Source organism: Podarcis filfolensis (assembly GCF_964270895.1).
Source record: "Podarcis filfolensis genome assembly, chromosome: 2".
NCBI classification, from domain to species: Eukaryota; Metazoa; Chordata; class Lepidosauria; order Squamata; family Lacertidae; genus Podarcis; species Podarcis filfolensis.
The window spans coordinates 69,186,665-69,208,991 of NC_139605.1; the positions used below are offsets into that span (position 1 = coordinate 69,186,665).

General features: G+C 42.7%; 2 protein-coding genes across 4 annotated transcripts in view; one reads left to right on the forward strand and one right to left on the reverse strand.

Moving 5' to 3' along the window:
- Positions 1–22,327, reverse strand: part of SHROOM1 (shroom family member 1) — a 45,901-nt gene that overhangs the window by 22,211 nt on the left and 1,363 nt on the right. Inside the window, exon 2 of one of the 3 annotated variants that reach the window (XM_083600077.1) lies at positions 18,388–18,531. The exons of the other annotated variants lie outside the window; for them this stretch is intronic. The gene's annotated coding sequence lies outside the window, so the exon portion shown is untranslated. The remainder of the gene's footprint in view (positions 1–18,387; positions 18,532–22,327) is intronic. 3 annotated transcript variants of the gene reach the window in all.
- The window catches only part of GDF9 (growth differentiation factor 9), a 48,609-nt gene that overhangs the window by 7,651 nt on the left and 18,631 nt on the right, over positions 1–22,327 (forward strand). The window lies entirely within an intron of this gene.

Below are 22,327 nucleotides of genomic sequence, written 5' to 3' on the forward strand. Positions count from 1 at the left end.
CTGCATTGACAAGATGGGAGAACAATAATGCTAAGACAACTTTGGCATTTTATGTCCATGGTTTTAGCAAGCTGGTGAGTGTCCAAAACAACAACAACACAACACCCCAAAAGATTTTTAAATTAAGTTAGTCCAGAGAAATAAAGTGACTGCCTTCAGATATTGGACTAACAAAAGTAGTGGTAATGGCCATCAGAAAATACATTATCAGAAGTAGTTTTGTTGCCGATGTCAGCAGATAACTGGAGAGGTCCTTGATGTTACACAAGAAATGCTTTCACTTCCACAGCAGGAAATTATCTGGTCTGTAAACAAGCACCTGGACCCAAAGAACATTGCAGCTAGTTTCGTGTGCCAAAATGAACTTTGGAGAGGTGTTCCATCACCACCACATCCATATGCCACATAGCAAACATCTTCTGAAACTGTTGGAAACTGCCAGTCAAAGGGAATGAATGAATGCATGAACCCCTAGGTTATCAGTGCATTTAAAGCAACTGGTTTGATTCTGGCCAAAATTCCTGGGACAGTAGAATCCAGTCCTCAATACTTTTATTAAACCCCTTTCAAGTTATATTTATGGTCTCATGATCAACATTGCTTAGCCAGCCTGCTGAAACATAACATATTATCTCAAAGGAGGGTAATTGTATGTTTGTGCTGGCATGTTCTAAGGATATCTTCTAGATTGGGTGTTTGGATATCTGTTTAATCTGGTAAAGGCATCTTGGCTGCCTGTCATCAAGGTTCTTTCCACCCAAAATATAAGAAGTGTGATTAAAAGCAAATATCACTGGTTACAAAGTAACACAAGATGGAAGGAGCCACAGAGTCCAAATTGTAATTTGTGTCTTGTGACCAATAAGGCACATTGATAATGAAAATTGTAAAATGCATATTTCCTAGTTAATAAAGCACAAAACAGTTTATAACTTAGCATAACTTCCATGATGAATAATTTAATAAATATCACTCACTCTATTTACATATTCTGACATATTGTATTAATCTCAGTCTTAACGTAAGTCATGTGTGAACTATATGTTGCGTGGACAGGCGGAGTCCCCAGATCCCGCGCGGTCCCCCCGTCATGTGGAATAACGACTCAAGACAACGTGCTATGGGATTAAATTGGCCACAACTTTATTAAATTTCAAATGTGGGTAGACCTTGGCTCAGGCATTGGCCGTTCTCCCTCCCCAGTCCCCAGCCGGGGACCTAGGGAGCATCAGGGTTATCCAGTGTGTGGGGGGGGGATGGGCTGGCTCTGGAGAACATATGTTCAAGCAGAGATAGCCGCCCCCGTTACGCCACCGCCGCAGGGGAGAGCAATGACGACCTTTCGGCGTACGGTCAAAGCCTCCCTTCAGAAAACCCCTTTAACGGGGAACCCTGGTATCGCTGCCGCAAAGAGGAAGATGGACTAAAGGATTCCGCCCAAGGCCTGATACCGCCAAAGTTGTGACGTTTTGCTACGGGAAAGGCGAAACCTGCCAATGCAGGGAAATTCCTTTCCGGCCCTTTAACAGCGACCTTAACGTAGCAGCGCCCGCATACCTGTGAAGAAAAGTTAACCTGCAAAACCTGTGAAGAAAAGTTAACCTGCAAAATAAGACATTAACTGAGGGTGGGTAGGGTGGGAGAAGCTCTGGAGCCAAGTGAGGATTCCCAGGTAAGATCCTCCCTCTATTGTGTGGGCAGGTAATCCCTCCCCTACCTGGCCTGGTCTCCTTGGCAACGCTTCCCCCCAGGTGGGATTGGACAACTGACTGAGGTAGGCGGAGACCTCCAGGTATCCCACCTGAGGGAAGGCAAAGCCAAGCCTATGCTGTTGGAGCCGCTCCAGATCTAGGGGCTGCACGCATCCACGCAAAGGGCGCCCCCCGTTTTAAGCGTGGAGCGGTCATTCTCCAGTAAGTAAATGAATTTATTATAGTGCCTTGAACTTCGTTGTTCCAATGCATAATGTTCCAGTTTGCATGGGACGCTAAGCCAAACCATGGCTTAGTGCAAATGAGCAAATATGTGGGTACCAGAGGAGATCACAGCTGCTTTGTTCCTTCTCCAGCTGTTCTGCTACTGTGCTGAACGAAGCCATGGTTTGGTTTAGCAGGTCATCTGAAGCAAGGCTCACGGTTTAGTTCTCTCCAAGCAAACCACAAGCTTTAACTAAGGTTTGCCCTATGGTTCACAGTTCATGGTTTGCCTGGAGAGAGCTACACCACACATTTGGATTCAGTTGATACACTAAGCCAAACTACACTAAGCACTGCACAGCAGCAGAAGGACCAGAGAAGGAGCAAAGTAGCCACGAACTTCTCCCCAGAAGTCCATGCATTTGCTCATCTGTGCTACGTCATGGGTTAGGTAAGTGTTAGGTACAAATAAACTCTGCCTCTAAGTGTATGACCATGCTGCTTTCCTTCTCTGCATGAGATCCAACAAAGAGGTGAGAGGGCATCTGCTTGTGCAACAGGGCTGCTGCTTCTTCCTCTCCTTCTTCCTACGACAGGCCAAAATTCCCTTTGCTAAGCTGGGTTTCTATTGCACAAGCAGGAAGACATCATTGGAAGTTACCCTCTGACATTTACCATAGCTGTCAAGTTTGTCATATAATCTATGTTCCATACCCTTGGTATCCATACACCCAAAGAATAGAGGGTTTTGTTTTCTGAATCTAAACAGCCATCCAAACTGCAATTAGCAATGAGCTGTTATCTCAAGAACTTCCCTGTTACCTCAAAAATTACCCTGGGCACCAAACAATTTTCCAGTAAATCATGACCTACAGTATTTCCATGAATGTAGAGTTTTAGTAATTTGGGGCATGCCCATAAAACGTGCAATAGAGTTACTATAGAAGCTCAACATCACTAGCAATGATCACTTAAACTGTCTAGATTCTGTCTAATCTTCCTGTTGTTAGATACCACCTATGCAATGTTTTCTAAACAATGAAAGTATAAAGCACACATTTATATGCCAATATAAAATATACTAGTTGCACATTGCAAGACTGCAATGTTCTTTTTTCCATGGCAAACAACAGGGCAGCCAAATATTTATGTTTTAAAGGATTATGCAGCAGTTTCGGTGGCAATGAAACTTATTTTCCTGCAGCTTTTTTTGGGCCCAGGGTGCCAGGCTCATAAATGCATGCTGACTAAATAATTTCTAACACAATTACACACATCAATCCAACACCTAGTTTATAGTACAAGAGAAAATCATTCTTTAATTGTCTCCATTGCCTCATCAAAAACCTAAGTAGTTATAGATTTGTGCTTGGTTAGCTGCTGGGATGAAAGGCCACATTGATTTAGTCACTTAATGTTCTCTATTATTATTATCATCATTATCATCATCATCATCATCATTATTATTTAAAATATAGTCTGGAAGCTCTTCCTCCAGATTATGGAAGGAAGGAACACCAGAATGAAATACCAGAGACATCATCCATATTGATGATAAACTGCTTTGTTGGTTGTGCACTATACATCATAATGACAGGCAAATACTCTTGGCCCTGCAAAACACACCAAACCAAGTGCAACTATTCAGACAGTAATGGAAAAGGCAAGCAGCAGCCCACAGATGCTCCATTATTAGAAATATGACATGGCAGCTACTAGAGTATAAATCTGCCAAAGGTTTTAAAAACTAGTCCACTTTTATAGGGCTGGAACAGGCAGCATTTGGCAGCTACAGTGCCTTCTGCTATTAACAACTTGATATCCCTGCTACCATATATAATCAGAACCCTCTGTAAGCACCTCGTCACAATAAGAAGGACCTCAAAGCAAGGCATCAGATGCTCCTCAGCAGCATGTAACATACGTCAGTGGTCACAGAACTGTGCACCCAAAATTGATGTTTAACATGCCACCAGACTGAGGCCTGCAGTCGAAGTTTTCAAACCTCCTTTGTTGGAGAGGCTGGATGGTCATCTATCAGGGATTCTTTAGAAGAGAAGAAGAAGAGTTTGGATTTGATATCCCGCCTTTCACTCCCTTTAAGGAGTCTCAAAGCGGCTAACATTCTCCTTTCCCTTCCTCCCCCACAACAAACACTCTGTGAGGTGAGTGGGGCTGAGAGACTTCAAAGAAGTGTGACTGGCCCAAGGTCACCCAGCAGCTGCATGTGGAGGAGCGGAGACGCGAACCCGGTTTCCCAGATTACGAGACTACCGCTCTTAACCACTACACCACACTGGCTTTAGTGGCAATTCTTGCATTGCAAGGAGTTGGACTAGATGATGTTTGAGGGTCCTTCCCAATTCTAAGAGTATACGATTTGGAGAGGAGAAAAACTATGAGGGACACATCCACCCATCACTCCTTACTTCATAGGAATTTCATGGGGGTTCTGATTCTGACATGCAAGGTCACACTGCTCATCCCTTTGCCAGATCTGTGGCCCAAATGATGCCAAATCAACCCCATTAATTGGAGGTTGTTGGAGATGCATTCCCAGAGGATAACACCCAGTGGTTGGAAAACCTGCTAAATTCATTCCTCCATAAGGATATGATTTTCAATGGAACAGAGAGACCGAAAGAAGGTATTTCACTGGAGGAGACCAGGCTTTGAACAAAAAAGCTTAGCATTCCTGCACTGCTTCAAGGACAGTTTCACTATCAATCATTTTGAGCCAAGGGGAATGTGGAAAGCAGCCAAAGTGCAGCGCAGACGGAGGTGGGGGGTGGGGAGTCATTACAATAAGTTAATTTATAAAGTGGAGCTACGTTTTTACAAGACATAGCAAACAAGTGAGGCAGCTCCTAAGAAAAGAACAAAGAGGACCAAGGGCGTCATTGATAGGGGGAAGGGTTTTCAATGGGTTCTTTGGGGATAAAAACCAGATCCTTGGCTGGTATTCAACAAAGTTTTACTCAGACCAGACCTATCGAAATGAATGGGTGTAACTAAGTCATGTTCATTAATTTCAGTCGGTGGTTCGAATCCCCGTGACGGAGTGAGCTCCCATTGCTCGGTCCCTGCTCCTGCCAACCTAGCAGTTCAAAAGCACGTCAAAGTGCAAGTAGATAAATAGGTACCGCTCTGGTGGGAAGGTAAACAGTGTTTCCGTGCACTGCTCTGGTTCGCCAGAAGCGGCTTAGTCATGCTGGCCACATGACCCAGAAGCTGTACGCCGGCTCCCTCGGCCAGTAAAGCAAGATGGATTCAATGGTCAGGGGTCCTTTACCTTTACTCTGAGAAATGCTTACTTGAATGACACCCACTATGGTGCAAAGTGGGACTTAACTGGGCTTCTAAATCAGAACAACCTATTTGACATTTAGGTAACTCTTCATTTCTAGAGAAGCTGAGAAATCCAAACAAGGAACAGAGAAATTCAAGCACACACCTTGTGAAAATGCCATAGCACCTTTGATTTACAAACGACCATGTAATACCTTCTTGGCTGCCATCGAGTTCATTCCAAGAGCTTAATAAAGCAACAGTCAATTTGACATTAAGTAGCTCTCTTTAAATGTTTTTAATAGTCATAGCCTGAGTAAGCAAGTCTATAGAAAACCTGGCCTGTTTATATATATATATATATATATATATAAACATATATATATTCTACTAAACTCCCTCCCCACTATTCTACAGACTTTTTAGATTTGGATGGAAAATTAACCCCATTAATTGGAGGTTGTTTGAGATGCATTCCCAGAGAATAACACCCAGTGGTTGGAAAACCTTCTAAATTAATGATGTCACTTGGAATTGTAAAATGATGTCACTTGGAATTGTAAACTAAACTACAAAGGCCCAAGCAGGAGGGAGGACCCTGGGTAAATTTTGCATCTATTATACACATCAACAGGACTTCCTCCAACCCCAAGTGGTGAATGCAATGTTTATGTCAAGGCCATTCTGAATATATGATGGGATGTAAACCAACAAGCCAATCCCGTACTTGTTTATTGAGAAATAAGCCCCACTGAATTCAGTTGGACTTAGTCCCATGCATTGTCCAGCCTAAGCATTTGTAAATTCCAGTGATTTTAATGTGTGAGATAGTTTTGAAATCTATGTGAGATAAAAAAAAGTGCACTCTTTTATCTGCACAAAGAGCATGGATCACACTTAAGTTTTTCCCCAGGCCTCTGCAAATCCTCAAACAATGCCAAAACATTACTCTTTATGTGTAAACGTTCTGGAAGAGAAAACACATATTGAGAAAAGCTTTTTACATTCCCAAGCAAAGTGATGAAACCAGCAGCTTCAGTCTCCGTGCGTTTTGAAAAGCTAGCAATAACTACACACAGCCAAAGCACCTTTTGCATCTGGAAGAAAGGAACACATTCATTTGCTGAAAATCCAGCTCATGTCTAAAGTGACACTTTTATTTTCAGAAACTGTTTTGTGGCTAAAAACAGCCACAATGCTACTTTCCAGAAATGTCTGGCAATCTCATATTGCAGACTGCTGGGATAACTCAAAGCATATTGAAGGGAAGGCACTCGGTGTTGTGATTGTAATTCTCTGCCAGGGGTGGGGGTGGGGATTACATTAAACTAAGTGATTATCAGAGGCCAGAGAAATAGCAAATGGAGCCAAGTGTTTTAATACACGCTGCCATTGCAGGGGGCTGGATGGTGGAAAGCAAGAAGGAAATCAGCCATCACCTTTAAAAGGGCCATGGTTTTATTTCCCCATAATAATCCTGAAACATAGACTAGGATGAGATAGTTGTACTGCTTTATATGACCAGCACAATGTTTCTTCATGAACATCATGGCTAAGCAGGGTTTGCAATTTATGTCCTCCTAGTCTAAAGCCAGTGGGACGCAGGTGGCGCTGTGGGTTAAACCACAGAGCCTAGGACTTGCTGATCAGAAGGTTGGCGGTTCGAATCCCTGCGACGGGGTGAGCTCCTGTTGCTCGGTCCCTGCTCCTGCCAACCTAGCAGTTCGAAAGCATGTCAAAGGGCAAGTAGATAAATAGGTACTACTCCGGCGGCAAGGTAAACGGTGTTTCTGTGCGCTGCTGTGGTTCACCAGAAGCGGCTTAGTCCTGCTGGCCACATGACCTGGAAGCTGTACGCTGGCTCCCTCGGCCAATAAAGCGAGATGAGCGCCGCAACCCCAGAGTCGGTCACGACTGGACCTAATGGTCAGGGTCCCTTTACCTTTAGTCTAAAGCCAACCATCTTTCAGAAGAACCTAAGAGCTCTGCTGCATCAGGCCAGTGGGCTATCTAGTCCAGCATTCTGTTCTCACAAGGACCAATCAGAGGCGCACAGGAAGCCCACAACCAGTACAGATTCTCAGAAACTGGTATTCAGAGGCATAGTCCACTGCATCACACTGCTCTGAGCATTTCATTTCTGAAAACCAGTTACTGATAACAACAGGAGGGGAGAGTGCTATTGCCTTCAGGTTCTGCTTGCAGGCAGCGGTGACACAGGGTGCCACTGAAATTTGAGAGCCCAAAGTCCACCACTGCCTGCACGGAGTACCTGAAGGCAATAGCACTCTCCCCTCCTTTTGTTCCCAGTAACTGGTTTTCAGAGGTTTACTGCCTCCAGCGCTGGTTGGCCTTTAGCTTGATCTGGCTGGGGCTCTTCCTGTGTTCTGACCAGGGCCTTTTTCTTAAAGTCCTCAGACAACCACCAGCCTCTCACTCTCTGCTCATTTTATTCTGCAATGCCTTATGGGGTTCATTTTTATTTGCCTGTTTAATATATTTGTATACTGCTTAATCCTCCAAACCGTCTCCAAGAGGTTTACAAAAAAACAAATACAATATTTATAACAATGAAACTGATAAGCTACAATAGAATACAATGTAATACGGTATCAAACAAAATAGCAACAAAACCCTAAAAAGCAAAAACAGAGCAGCATAGAAACATCTTTAGGGTCATAAGATGTTGTTGGGGCATGCCCTGAAGTAATTGCCTGCTTGGTCCATTGTCTTGCAGCTGGCGAGAGAATCTAATTTGCAGTTAATTTATGTGTTTCATATCAGTAATTTAGGTACTGAGCAGGCCTTTTCCCAATGGCTTCTCAGAAATGTGAGACAACCACCACCACCTGCCATTAATCTTTTTTTCAAAATCCAGCTGTCCTCAAAAGAATGCGATCAATAAGCATGTGAAATGTAAAGCAAACATCACAACTAGCCTACCAGTGTTATGTCTTGTACCCAGCTGTGAATGACCCATTGCTTATCAAAGTACAAATGGCTAAGGTAAATATTAAACTAAATTCTTCAGATTCCATTCGCCTACAGGGTTGGCACCTGTAGCTTCACCTGATTTATAAGCAAAAGAAAAATCTGTGGGGAAGGCACCACCTTCTGGGCCAGACTGGACATTCAGGGGAAACCTAACTACAGAAACCTGAATATAACATGTGGAGAGAAACTGATAGTGATGGTGAGTACTTAACCCAGGCATAGGCAAACTCGGCCCTCCAGATGTTTTTGAGGCTACAACTCCCATCATCCCTGACCACTGGTCCTGTTAGCTAGGGATGATGGGAGTTGTAGTCCCAAAACATCTGGAGGGCCGAGTTTGCCTATGCCTGACTTAACCCTCTTCCCACCCAGCACTTCTCCCTTGCATTCCACCTTCACAGCTGATTTTCTCCTAGCTATTATTATTACGACAATTTATTACTCATCCTTCATCCCCTGGTCTCAGGTCAGGTTATAGCAATTAAAACACAATGTTAAAAACATTTTAAGGCAACTTAAATTTACAGAACTAAAGGAGGGGGCTGCTAAACAATGACAATACAGTGGACCCTCTAGTTACATACTGCCCTGGATACGTAAAGTTCGGGTTACGAATGTGGCAAACCTGGAAGTGTATGCTTCCGCATTTCGCCATGCATGCCCAGAAGTGCACTTTGGCCAGGCTCCTAACAGAATATTAAAAACACGATAAAACATCAAACATTAAAAACTTCCCTAAACAGGGCTGCCTTCAGATGTTTTGCAAAAGTCAGATACAGTGGTATCTCGGGTTGCAGACACTTCAGGTTACAGACTCCGCTAACACAGAAATAGTACATCAGGTTAAGAACTTTGCTTCAGGATGAGAACAGAAATCGCTCGGTGGCGGCGTGGCAGCAGTGGGAGGCCCCATTAGCTAAAGTGGTACCTCAGGTTAAGAACAGTTTCAGGTGAAAAACGGACCTCCAGAACAAATTAAGTTCTTAACCAGAGGTACCACTGTTTATTTCATTGACATCTGATGGGAGCGCATTCCACAAGGTGGGCGCCACTACGGAGAAGGCCCTCTGCCTGGTTCCCTGTAACCTCACTTCTCACAGTGAGGGAACCACCAGAAGGCCCTCGGAGTCTGAGGAAGACTGTGTGTTATGTACTGAGCTAGGATCCTAGAATGCAACAACTGGGTTGGCCTGCAGGAGCAGCCCAATCAGGCTGTAGGAGGGAAGCAGAGTCAACCAATCACATGGGACCCATTGTGTAAATAATGTATAAAAAGCCTGAGGTTCTGGGGGAGAATTCACTGTTTATGAGATGCAATAAAGAGCATGAAATCACTATGCGACTCTGAGTATATTTCACTGTGCCTGTGCCATCAGCTGCCCAGGTGCAAACTGTTGATAGACTGACTAGAATGCAAACAGCCACAGTCTGTATAGCCGCAGATTTACTTTGGGTTTTGCTTTACTTTTTGGATTTTTCAAGGTCTGAGGAAATCCAAATTTAGTCAACGAAAGCATGGATGCCCAGAAATCTTGGACTCAGAAGCATGGTAAAGTTCAGTGCGGACAAGCCCAGAGTCAAGCCATCATTCCACTGAGTTCATGAGGCTTATCTACATAACACTGTTTTTCTCGCAGCAAACACAGGTTTAACTGACAATTACCCTCCGAACCCTCTGGCAAACTTTGGTGATCAGCATCTCTCAGGGCATTTGAAGTCTCAAACAAGATCTTGGGTTACAACCTGTCTTTGTGGGCTTTATCTGAGCTGCCTGAAGCGAAGGGGTAAATGAGATCCCGTTAAAGACTGCAATCTGGCCATAGCTGGCAATACAAGAAATGGGATACTGTGATCGTGGTCTGGGCAGAATAGCAATTTTCCAGCAGATGTGTGTGTGTTTGTATAATATAATGTGTATAAATATAATGAGTTGTGGTGAAGCAGAAAAATATCCTCTATCATTACTGCCCAAGAGGCCCAAACAAGGGAAAATGTGCATATGTCAGTTTCTTAGTCTACACCATCATTTTCACAGACATAAACTACCATAAACTCAGAGCCTTTTGCCTTCCCTCTGATTTCAAACTGAACTCATGAAAAGCGAACCTTTTTACAAGCCGGGTCTCTGCTTAAACAGTGCATTTCCTCTAGCAATACACTCCACTGCTCTGCTCTTCATAAAATCCACCCCTACGACAGAGCTAACGAAACCAAGGCATGGAAATTTGTTAGTTTTTAGCCGTGAGCCACATTCATCAGGACTGCAGTGCAGGATGAGTTGCATTGCCTTCCTTGTTCCCATCCTTAACTAAGGTCAGTGTAAAACCTTTAACTGGGTCTTTCTGCTTTGGTTTCTGGGGCTGTCTGTCATTATAATAACTTACAGACATTGTAATGCTGTGCAACAGTGAAGGAGAACAGATAGAAATACAGTGGTACCTCGGGTTCCAGACGCTTCAGGTTACAGACACTTCAGGTTACAAACTCCGCTAACTCAGAAATAGTACCTCAGGTTAAGAACTTTGCTTCAGGATGAGAACAGAAATCGTGCTCCAGTGGCAGCGGGAGGCACCATTAGCTAAAGTGGTGCTTCAGGTTAAGAACAGTTTCAGGTTAAGAACAGACCTCCAGAACAAATTAAGTTCTTAACCCAAGGTACCACTGTAAAAGTAAATTTGTAATACGATAACCAGTAATATTAATGTCCAGCAAGGATGAATGAGCTGGAAACAGATGTTTGGACCTGGTGGTCAGAGCCAGTTCAACTATCTAGGCCCAGGCCAACTCCCGGTGATGGGGACTGTTGTCCAACATCTGGAGGGCCACAGGTTCCCCATCTGGTAGGGAACAGCCATCTGGATTAGCAGAATCCTAGGGCTGTGGGCTGTGTAAGAAGCCTGTGTCTAGACTCTTACAAACAGGCCTATACCTATCTTGGCTTTACCAATTCTTTATTCAGCATTTTAGACCTAGCCACCTAGAGTGAACTTCCCTGACCTCACCAGCAGCTTCAGGAAACACACTCCTGTCCTCTTCTACTATTACACTGCTTCTAGCACGTCTGGTATCTAATGCTAACTGAAGCTGTGCTTCAGAATCCTCTGATATAACAAGGGCTGGGGGGGTGGGGAGGGATTCCTGTCCCACCGACATTGGCAAAAGTCCCTGAACCAATCCTACGTGGGATTTAGGAGACAGGGCACATTCCAAACCAAAAAGGCAGCTGCTCTCTGGAGTGGCAATCCTATACCCTCTTTCCTTAGAGTAAGTCTCCAGGTATGTACAGGACTGCAATCAGCTAAATTCATTGATTTTCATTGGGAGTCAGAAGTCTCCAAGTGTATTTTTTATTGTTATAAACTGTACTTTTGAATAAATACACAGACACACATGTATATACACACCAAAGAAATCTCCAAGTGTCAATTTTGTACCTGGGATATCCAAATCTCTCTTAAAATAGCGGGGAAGGGTTATTATACCTCCGCTTTGCCCCCAAGCAGTTGCATGATGGATGGCTTTCTCCACATCACCCAACTCTGCAAACATCCCCCTAAGTGTTTCTGCCTGATCTCTTGCTCCACATTGTGCAGAGTCTGGCAGTCACAAACAAATGAAACAAACAGTTCCATTGGTTAAATCGTCCTGCGTCCAAAATTAATTGTTCTTCAGAATGCGTGTTTCAACTGATATCTATCAATAACCTCTGAAACCATGCAAGGATTATGCAGGTCTTCAGTGGCATTTATTTGTGCAGAAGAGGAGAATGTACAGTATATTGTTATAATAGCGAAACAAGTTTTTTTTTATATAAAAAAAACGTTATCATCCAGCAGTCAGAATACTCCAAATTGGCTGAGAATTGAAAATAAAACTCAAGCCATCTTTCTTGGCCATTACCCTGGACATTAGGCTCTGAGTGGCCTCCAGCATGATTTCTTGGCTGGCTGGGATCCATTATATGGTAGTAGCCTCCAGGTCACAGCATTTCTACTCATGGCTAATGAGTACTTGGGTCTTGAGCATTTCTAAGCAAGATTCAGTTTTCTGCTTGACCCATCTTCCTTAACTTCTGCCTTATCCAATTCTCACATCATTATGGGCTTCCTATTTGAATTCTGACCAGGCGCCATTTTCCTGTAAATTCTAATTAGAGAGAAAAACAACGGATTGGATCCAAAGGACATTTAGTTATTTCCATTGACAAGTCACGTTGATTTAAATGTTTACCTACTGATTTCAATGGGACTAAAGTGTGACTAACTTCTTCTAGATGCAAGCTAAAAAGAATTTCACCAGTGTTTTATCCAGTATCTTCTATGATCACAAGAGATTATACGAACATAGGAAGCCATTTTATACTGAGTCAGACCATTGGTCCATGTAGCTCTGACTGGCAGATCTCCAGGATTTCAGAGAGGGGACATTTCCAGCCCTACTTGGAGATGCCGCCGATTAAAGCTGGGACCTTCTGCATCCAAAGCAGATGCTGAACCACTGAACTATGGTCCTTCCCTCACAACATATAGGGCAGGGGTCAGCAACCTTTTCCAGCCATGGGCCAGTCCACTGTCCCTCAGAAAATGTGGTGGGACAAGACTATATATGGGGGGGGGATGAACGAATTCCTATGCCCCACAAATAACCCAGAGATGCATTTTAAATAAAAGCACACATTCTACTCATGTAAAAACACACTGATTCCCGGACAGTCCGCGGGCCGGATTAAGAAGGCGATTGGGCCGCATCCAGCCCACGGGCCTTAGGTTGCCTAGCCCTGATATAGGGGTTATGTTACAGTATGAAACACAGGACAAATAAAGAAGATACAGGGTTATATTCAGCATGACATCATGTCAGGGACCTCTTAGCACAAGAATTACAGCTCAACACTCCATGAACCCCTAAATTTTTTCTGGGACGTCCCCCCCAGCCCTCTGGAGCACATCTGGGGAGGGGAGGGGCTGCCACCCATTGGGAGGAAGGGAAGTCCCATTGTGCTAGAGGTAACCCTTGTGCTAATGCAACAAGTCAGTTGAGTAGTAACTCCTAAAGGTCCCAGGATGGCACACAACAAGCAGTAAAAGCACAATTAACAACCAACATTAAAAAAGACATCAACGTCAACAATCAAAGAGATAAAGGAAGCACCATGCATTTCATCCTTCCCCAGAGGCATAGCTGTCAACTTTTCCCTTTTTTAAAGGGAAATTCCCTTATTCCAGATAGGATTCCTCACAAGAATCCTGTTTTGTCATTGTGTGCAGCAGCAAATAAATAAATAGAGGAGGAGGGTGGCTTCTGCTGGGGTGGCCGATATTGTTACGTGGTCGAGGCAAAGCTTGGCTCTCTGCTTTCTCTGTCAGGGCTCTGAAACAATGGCATCTTTATTACAGGGTGCCTAAATAAATAATACAGCCCTCAAATACAAGAGAGAGAGAAAGAGACTTTTATTCTGAAAAGCTCTCAAACTAAGAACTGCTTATGGCTTGGAGCATATTTATAATTACTTGGGGTGGTGGTAAGTGAACTCAATGGGGCTTCCTTGTGACACGCACACGATTGCACTGTTAATCATTTAATCAAATCCAGAAATTAAAAATACACTGGCTGGATAGAACAAAAGATAGCCACCACAGTTACATCACACAATGGATGCTCGGCCATAACATGTGTACGACTACATTCCACAGTTCAAGGCTAAGATTACAATGCTCAGCGTGTGGGTGGGTACTGGCAATCTCTCAGACAGAATATATTTCATTTTGACCATACAATGATGAATTCTAAAAAAGAGTGACGCAGCATTGAGGGAAGACCTTTGAATGACGTTGAGGAAACCAGTAATAATGAGCATTTAGCTCACATGCACAGAGAACCACAATTGTGTTCATGCATTATCACGGTTTCTGAGAGCAAGGATTCAAAACACTTTTGCCCAAATGCACTTAGAATCCCCGGAGTATGGGAAGGTAGGAAGTGGAACAGGCCCATGCAGAGACATGAGGGGCTGGGTATGGGTGCATATTTCATCACAACTTTAAGTCCACATGTTTTCCAGCCCAAATGCCTGAATGGGTTGTTGTTGTTTTTTGCATGTTATTACCTATACAGTAAAAGGTAAAGGGACCCCTGACCATTAGGTCCGGTCACGGATGACACTGGGGTTGGGGCACTCATCTCGTTTTATTGGCCGAGGGAGCCAGCGTACAGCTTCTGGGTCATGTGGCCAGCATGACTAAGCCACTTCTGGTGAACCTTCCTACTGGAGCGGTACCTATTTATCTACTTGCACTTCGTGCTTTCAAACTGCTAGGTTGGCAGGAGCAGGGACCGAGCAGCAGGAGCTCACCCCATTGCGGGGATTCGAACTGCCAACCTTCTGATCGGCAAGCCCTAGGCTCTGTGGTTTAACCCACAGCCACCCTCATTCCTTAGCCTATACAGTACACACCAACAAATCTGTATGTAGTGGCATCTTAATTCTAACAGAAAAAGGGGCACAACATATCACACACCCTGAGATTTGACCCCAAATCCTGAGTATTAAATGATTTCTACTTTAAATGAAAGATTGGTCAAATTCCTGTTCTCCCAGAAATACATTAGCATCTAAGACGGAAAACATATTTTTAAAACAACCTGTTGAAGAATATGGATTTAAGTGAAGACAGGGTAGGCAATGGAATTTAAACAGCAGTCAGATTAATGTTTCTGGGAAGAGTGGCTCTTTTGAGGGAATTCTCATCCTATCTTCAGGATTATTTTTTTTAGAAAATAGGCCCCTTTCACCAACCACAGCAGCCATCCTCGTAAATATCACATTCACCCACTATTGGATCACATGTGTTAAAATGGTGAAGAAACTGTTGTGATTCCCATGTTCCTTTGGGCAGAATGAACTAATAATCCAAATAATAAGTACTCTTTTAAATGGACACTCTTCTTTTGCATAAAATAATCCTCTAAAATCAGGGATGAACAACCTTTTTCTGCTTGCCAGGAACATAACTGGCCAGAACCTATATCCCAGTGGTGGGTAGACTTGGAGTACGTGAGGCCACTCCACTTTTCCTCTCACTTTCTGACAAGCTATAGGCAGACTTGCTGATATAGCAGCGTCAATGTGGATTACAGGAGCTAAAAAAGACTTGGTGTCTGCTGTAACATCTAGTTCCATTAGTGTACAAAGTGCTCCATTTCCAGGTGAAATGAACATGAGGTCAGTCAGGTGCATTTTTTCTTCTTCGTGTAGCTGCATGAACTACAACCTTGGGTCACCAAGCAATCCTTGTTATTTTTTTGACCTGCTTAACTAGAAGTGGGTAGGGTGGGAGAACAGCCTTGCCACTTCCAACTGCAATTTAAAAGTTGCAACTTGTTGAAGTCCCCCAAGTGAGAACATTGTGCCAAATATAGAACAGGACATTAAAGTTGTATTACTGTAGCTGGCATGCAAGATGTCACAGCCATTTGAATAGCTGAAGTTTGATGGGCATCTTGTGTCACGGGAACAGGCTCCTACAGGGAAACAATGTGAAATAAAAGAGCCTTGTGGTCTTCTTTCAATGCCTCTTGGGTAGATGTGTCACTTCTGTTCATCACAGGGGCAACTAGGCATCCTAAATATGTCTCTTGGATGCCGATGTGATAAGAGTGAAACAGCAGCAGCATGGGTTGGATTTAAACTGGTGGCCTGAAATAAAAAGGGACACCATTCTCCAGCCCCCTGAGATGAGGCAGGAAGTGGAATCTACCTGTTCACCTCTGTCCTGAAATCTGAAACTCATTACAAAGCTGAAATTCGGGCCAAGTAAACAAGAGCTAGTGAAAAAGCCAGACCTAAGTTTCTATTGTGCCTGAGCCAAGTTTCTGGTGCCAGGAAGTGGATTTATGGGTTACAGACTGAAATATAGAAGCTTTGCATGTGTAGAGCACAAGTGGGATTTATTTATTTAATCCCCCCAGAAAGGGAAAAAGACAACCACGGCAATCAAGCACCTTTCTTCGAGCCAAATGAAAGATAATCCAGCCACGACCATGGCTAGGTTTTGTTGTTAAGAGTGGTTGGTTTTATCATCTTTGCCAAAGCCCAATTTGTGGTCTTTATTTCATCAGTATCAGCTTCAAAACAGGTGTCAATCAATAACCCAGATGTGAGGCTCCACTAATAGAATTCTATTTGAAACCCTGCCTGTCAAGACGTACACCCAATTAATGTCCCTAGCAGATAGTCCCTCAGTAGACCTACAAAGCTCCTCTTCTGTTCTTAAGGGCCAGGTTCCTATAAAAAAAGGTAAGGTAAAGGACCCCTGGACAGTTAAGTCCAGTCAAAGGTGACTATGGGTTTCCAGAGCTCATCTCGCTTTCAGGCCGAGGGAGACAGCATTTGTCCTCAGACAGCTTTCCGAGTCATGTGGCCAGCATGACTAAACTGCTTCGGGGACAACGGAACACCATGACAGAAACCAGAGCGCACGGAAATGCCGTTTCTCTTCCCGCCACAGTGGTACCTATTTACTTGCGCTGGTGTGCTTTTGAACTGCTAGGTTGGCAGGAGCTGGGACAGAGCGCAACAGGGTGAGCTCCCATTGCCAGGTTCCTTTAATTTCTCATTGGCATCCCAGGCATGACTGTAACTAACAAATTATATGAGGCTCTTCTTGAGGGTGCACCAGTGAAATTTCTCTATTGGCAAACATACACACCAAACCAAAAAACTCCAGCTGTTTTCAGATTTTGAAAAAGTACAGCTGCTTTCAGAATTTGGATCATACTGAAATTTGCATTCCACAAGGATAGTTTGACCGGCAACGAAGTGATGCAGGGGGGAATACAGATGTCTAGCTTTGTAGTTAATAGATCCACCATATGCAAAAACAATAAATAAAAACTGTTCATGAATTGCAGCCTGCAGTGAGCTGCTACTTAAAATGGCCTTCTAATAATAGTGTAAGAAGAAGCTGGGAGAGTTTGGGCACATGCAAATTGAACATTTGCCACCATGAAGAAAGTCTAGACCCTTTGTGGATTAAACCAAAATATGAAGAGCATGAGCTCAGTTCACTTTTAATTGGAAGGCTCCTTAAAGGTACAAATCCCCTAGTAATGCAGAACATGTGCCTGCTGCAAATATGAGGCAGGAAGATGGAATGATCTCTTTTTTGGTGCTACAAAACAAACATTCCTGGAGAAAACTGAGTTCTGAGTGTTTGAAATTCTTACTTGGCATGCAGTTCATCCATTTAGGTTTTATTATACCACCATGGAGTTGATGGCTACCGCAGTAGGGTAACATGATTTGGATGGGCCTCTTTAACAAATTAAAAATGGGCACTTTTTTAAAATGATTGTTTTTTTAAGGAAAAGGCATACTTTAAAAGACAGTGGACACAGGACAATAAATTTTTGTGGCAGGGTTGTTGGCCAGCATTCCTATTTATTCTGAATGCCAGAGTCAATGAGGAAGAAAGCATCATTGTAGCGTTAGCTGTTGTTTGCCAGGAAAAAATGGAATATAAAGCATGATCATGCTGACGGGTTGATGATTTCTAGACAAAAGTAAAAGAGGACCTTACTAAAAACTAGATCTGAATAGTTGGAGCCAAGCCCACATTTTATTGAATCTTATGAACCATTGAAAGAGATGCTCACTCAGCAAACCTTTCAGCATAAACCTCAGCAGAAGTTCCAGTGTACACATGAATCTCCCTGATATGCAAAGGATTCACCATTCATTTTTCAGTGGAACATGTGAAAGGCAACTTTGTGGTTGATTGTGTTCCAAGGGGTAAACATTGCAGAAAATGGACCAATGCTCATTTGTATCAAGTGACAATTTATCTGTAATAAAGCTGAGCCCTCGTGTAAAAATCCTGTTCATCCCTTAAGTCAATGCAAGTTTTACTATTAAAGTGGACAGCAGTATAGTTTCACCCTGTGTGGTCACTCCAGTTTACCCTCCTTTGGGCAATCCAGCTTTTCCCCAGATGTGGGAGTTATTTATAAAATACCAGAACAGCATTTATTTACATTTTCATGTATACAAGGAGTACATTAACATTCCACAGTGTTTATTATTTAAAAGCCTTTTGGAGGCCTCTGAAGCCAAAGGGCATCTTTCAGGGATGTCTGCAGACATGAGACCCACCCACAATTGCAGTTACTTAATTTCTCACATGCCACTTACCCACATAAACCAAGAAGTCTGTGTTGACCCTCTCTGATCTCACTGCACAAATGGTGATGAAAGGTGGGCAAGGAGTGCTGACAACAGAACAATTTAAATCAGAACTATGCAGCTTTCCTTTGCCACACACATTGCCAATGTCATCTGAAATCAAGTAGGGTTTTTAGTGAAGGGAAAAGGAGACACAAAGCAAAATGACACATTCTTGTTTGCTTCCTGACATGCAGATGAAGATACGATCAAAATACGTCTGTTTTGCTGGCCTCAGAAGAACTACATGGATTTTAATTACCTGACAACAGTACCTCAAACTTAACGGAGAAACAAATAAAGGCTCATTCATATCTTGGTTTATTAAACAGAGATATGATCATCTAAAAGCAGCCATTAGGTTCCCAATTCTGGCACTAGAAGTATTCTTCAACTTTCTACTCTTAAAGCAGGAGATGACAATGTCACTGGCATAATTGCATTTGCCCTGGATGAGGCCACATACAAAGAGCACGAGTACCTGCAACACATTTGCTGTTGTTTCAGATACAGATGGTGAGAAGATGTTGTGTCCCACAACCCCTCTAACATGCATGTTAAAGGCTAGAGGGACCACTTGCGAGCAGAGGACCATAATCCTTGCCATGGTTCAGACCAGGGTTTGTAGTCCTCAAAAGCATCCTATATTCCTGGCCAGCTACAGACCAAACTACACATTACACAGGAGATCCATGCTTCTTACACAAGCTCCATGATCATTATGTTTGAGGTACCAATGTTGTTGTTTTTTTACTTAAAAGCAGCTGTGCATGGGGTGGGGGGTGGGGTTCAAATTTGATTGGAGTTGTGGTGCTTAACCTTTTCCCCCTGTAGTCTAAAATCACACACACCCTCCTTAAATTAGGTTATTTCATCATTTAGGTTGGGAAATTAAACAGCATCCATCCCCTAACCCACAGCTCCAATCAAATTTGGAGGCAGCCTTCCCCTGCCAGTTGCTTTTCAATAAAAATAAAACACAGATCAATTCAATCATGGACCTTTCACTTAATTCAAAGTTTGGCCATTACTTCTTCTATACACTGTATATAACCTTATATATCGACCTTCAGTCAAATGGTTCCCAGAGCAGCTCACAACAAAATACATACAAAATCAGAAACAAAATGATAAAATCAGAAGAAAAAAACTTATAAAGAAACCAGCGATTAAAAATAGCAGATGAATGCAGATGAAACAGAGAACTTTAAAAGCCTGGGAAATTTGCACTTCTCTGAATTTTTCAATGAAAAGTTCTCCAACTCACACCCCTCCCCCTCAGTACAATGAAGCATATATTACGAGAAAGTGCGCACACACAAAAATGCTCATACTAGTAAAACAATGTACAGAAATGCACTATGTTAGATAAAATAACTTGCAATTATGTGTGTATCCGGCAAAATTGTATGCAAAAACGCATACGAATTTGATGCTGACTTTTAAAAAAAACAGACTGATGTGGAAATGGGTAGAATTAAACTTAAGAATGGAAAAACAAGGAATTGGTAGAAACCGAAATCGACAGATTTGTCTATCCTTAGCAGGCATGCAAGTCTCCTTGGTTACAGTCTCCCCAACAATGGTGATATCTATTTCTATTAAAATCATAGTAATTATTTCTAAATGTGCATCTTTACATATAAATTAGCATATGTTCACTTTATGCATCCCTGTGCCTTCTTTTGTTCTCCATTTTTGACAGTGCGTAATTTGGTCCCATCTCCCTCTTCCTTCTGCATACCCATTAATCTGTTCTACGAGTTCTCCCAACCCCCTCAAGCAGATCGTGGGGGCATAGGGCACACCAGAGGAGTGGGGAAAATTTCTATTTCACAAGCAGAAATTGTTATTTTAATGGGTAGTTTAATGCCATCCCAGGTCCCATATTAAAATAATGTTATCAACCAGTTAATGAGCTGATTTTCGGTATGCATTCCAGGGCAGAAATGCCTTTGCTTCAACCTGTTTAACCTTTGATGATGATGCATTGCTACTGCTACAGCTGTGGTGGGTATTTTTAACCTTTCATAACAAATGCACTTAAAAATACACTGCTTTTGCAGTTTAATATTTAATATATCCAAAAGTGGGCCTCTAAAGCTTTCTCAGACTATCAATCATTACTGAAATAGCATCCTTGTTAGAAGCCCATACCTCCTATACAAAGTTTCTAACTGAGAGCAATATCTTATCTGATGCAATTTAACAATTTTGGTTGTAGAACTTTTTCCAACCAGAGTAAAGTCAGTAAAACCTTGAGAATTATAGACTTTGACTGCTTGATTCCTATTATTCCTCTTACGAGTATTTTGTTTTTATATTCTGTGTTTTATTGCAGTGTTGTATATAGTGTTATATATTGTTTAACTTATGTATTACTGTTTGCCACCTTGTCAAAAGAAATTCTAAAAAGCAGGATATAAATGTATTGACTATAATTTTTTAAATAAAATTTCTCCTTGAGTTTATGCATCTTCAGTTTAGTGAAACAAGATTAATTTTAATCATTAATCCCCTTTCAAATGGGTTTGTATGGTATTTTTGTATGGTATTTCCACTTGAAAGCAGAACTACATTAAGTGAAATAGGTGGTTTTTGAATATGATTGAAATGTTTTTAACTTCTTTTTTGAAAAAGTGATTATTGCATATCTGTTTAAAGTTTCCTGGCAATGATCACACAACACAGTCACAGATTAAGTCAGATGGCCTATGTATGCCAACCAGGGGATAAGGCCTATTGGACATAATGGAATTTACTTCTGAGTACCGTAAATATGCAAAGGACTGAACAGCAAATCTCTCATTTTCATTACTGAGTTTAGCCATTTTACACAAACGTCTCAAAGAAATGCACAAATATTAGTAAAATATACAACGCAACGTATTTAAAACCAACAAGCTAATCAAATCAGAAAAACAATCCTTCCACACACAACTCAGCTCTAACTCCCAGAAAAAAGCCCCCAAAGAAGGGAATACCACTAGCTGTTGCAAACAAAAATTAACAAATACATACCTAGGGAGCAAGAAATAGATTTGCTTGACACTGAAAATTTGTCAGTGTTGGCACCAGGAATACCTGGGGAGAACATTCCAAAGACAGGAGGCCACTCCTAAAAAGACCCACAATCTTCTCACTGCCCTCTGAACCCTCGCTGGCTGGAAGCATACAGAGAAGCACCTGCAATGCTGACCACAGGATCCAGGCAGGCTCATATGCAGAAAAGTTTTCCACAAGGCACGAAGAACCTGAGCCACATAAGGTTTTATAGGTTGACACCAGCCCCTTGAATTGGGCCCAGAAACAAATTAGCAGCCAGCGCAGTACTGGATTTATGCATTTGGACTGTGTGGTTCCTTTCAATAATCTGGCTGCTGAATTCTGCACCAGCTGCAGTTGCAGGTCCACTAAAACGTTGCAGTAATCCAGTGGTGAGGTTACCAGGGCATAGATCACTGAAGGCATGTTATCCTCATCTAGATAGGGTTGCACTTGGGCTACTAGCCAAAGCTGGTAGAAGGCACTGTTATTCTGCTATAACCTGCTTTTCTCAAAGCAGATATGAGACTCCTGTATAGGACCGGCCCACCCATGAGGCAAGGTAAGGCAACTGCCTCAGGCAGCAGGGTCTACTGGGGCAGCAGATCCCAATGCCCAATGCAGATCTTTATTCAGTGCCAGCTGATTCAAGAGGCAAGGTAATAGCCTCTGGAGGCAGGATTCACAGGGGCAGCAGATCCCAATGCCAATCTTTCTCCTCCCTCCCCCTTGTTCCTGATGTAGATCTCCCCTCACTCCTTCTCTGGCGAGGAGGGGGGGTGCCATTTTGGAGCCCACCTCAGGTGCCAAAATGTCTTGGGCCAGCCCTGCTCCTATATGTAGGCTCTCAGTCAATGTGGATATT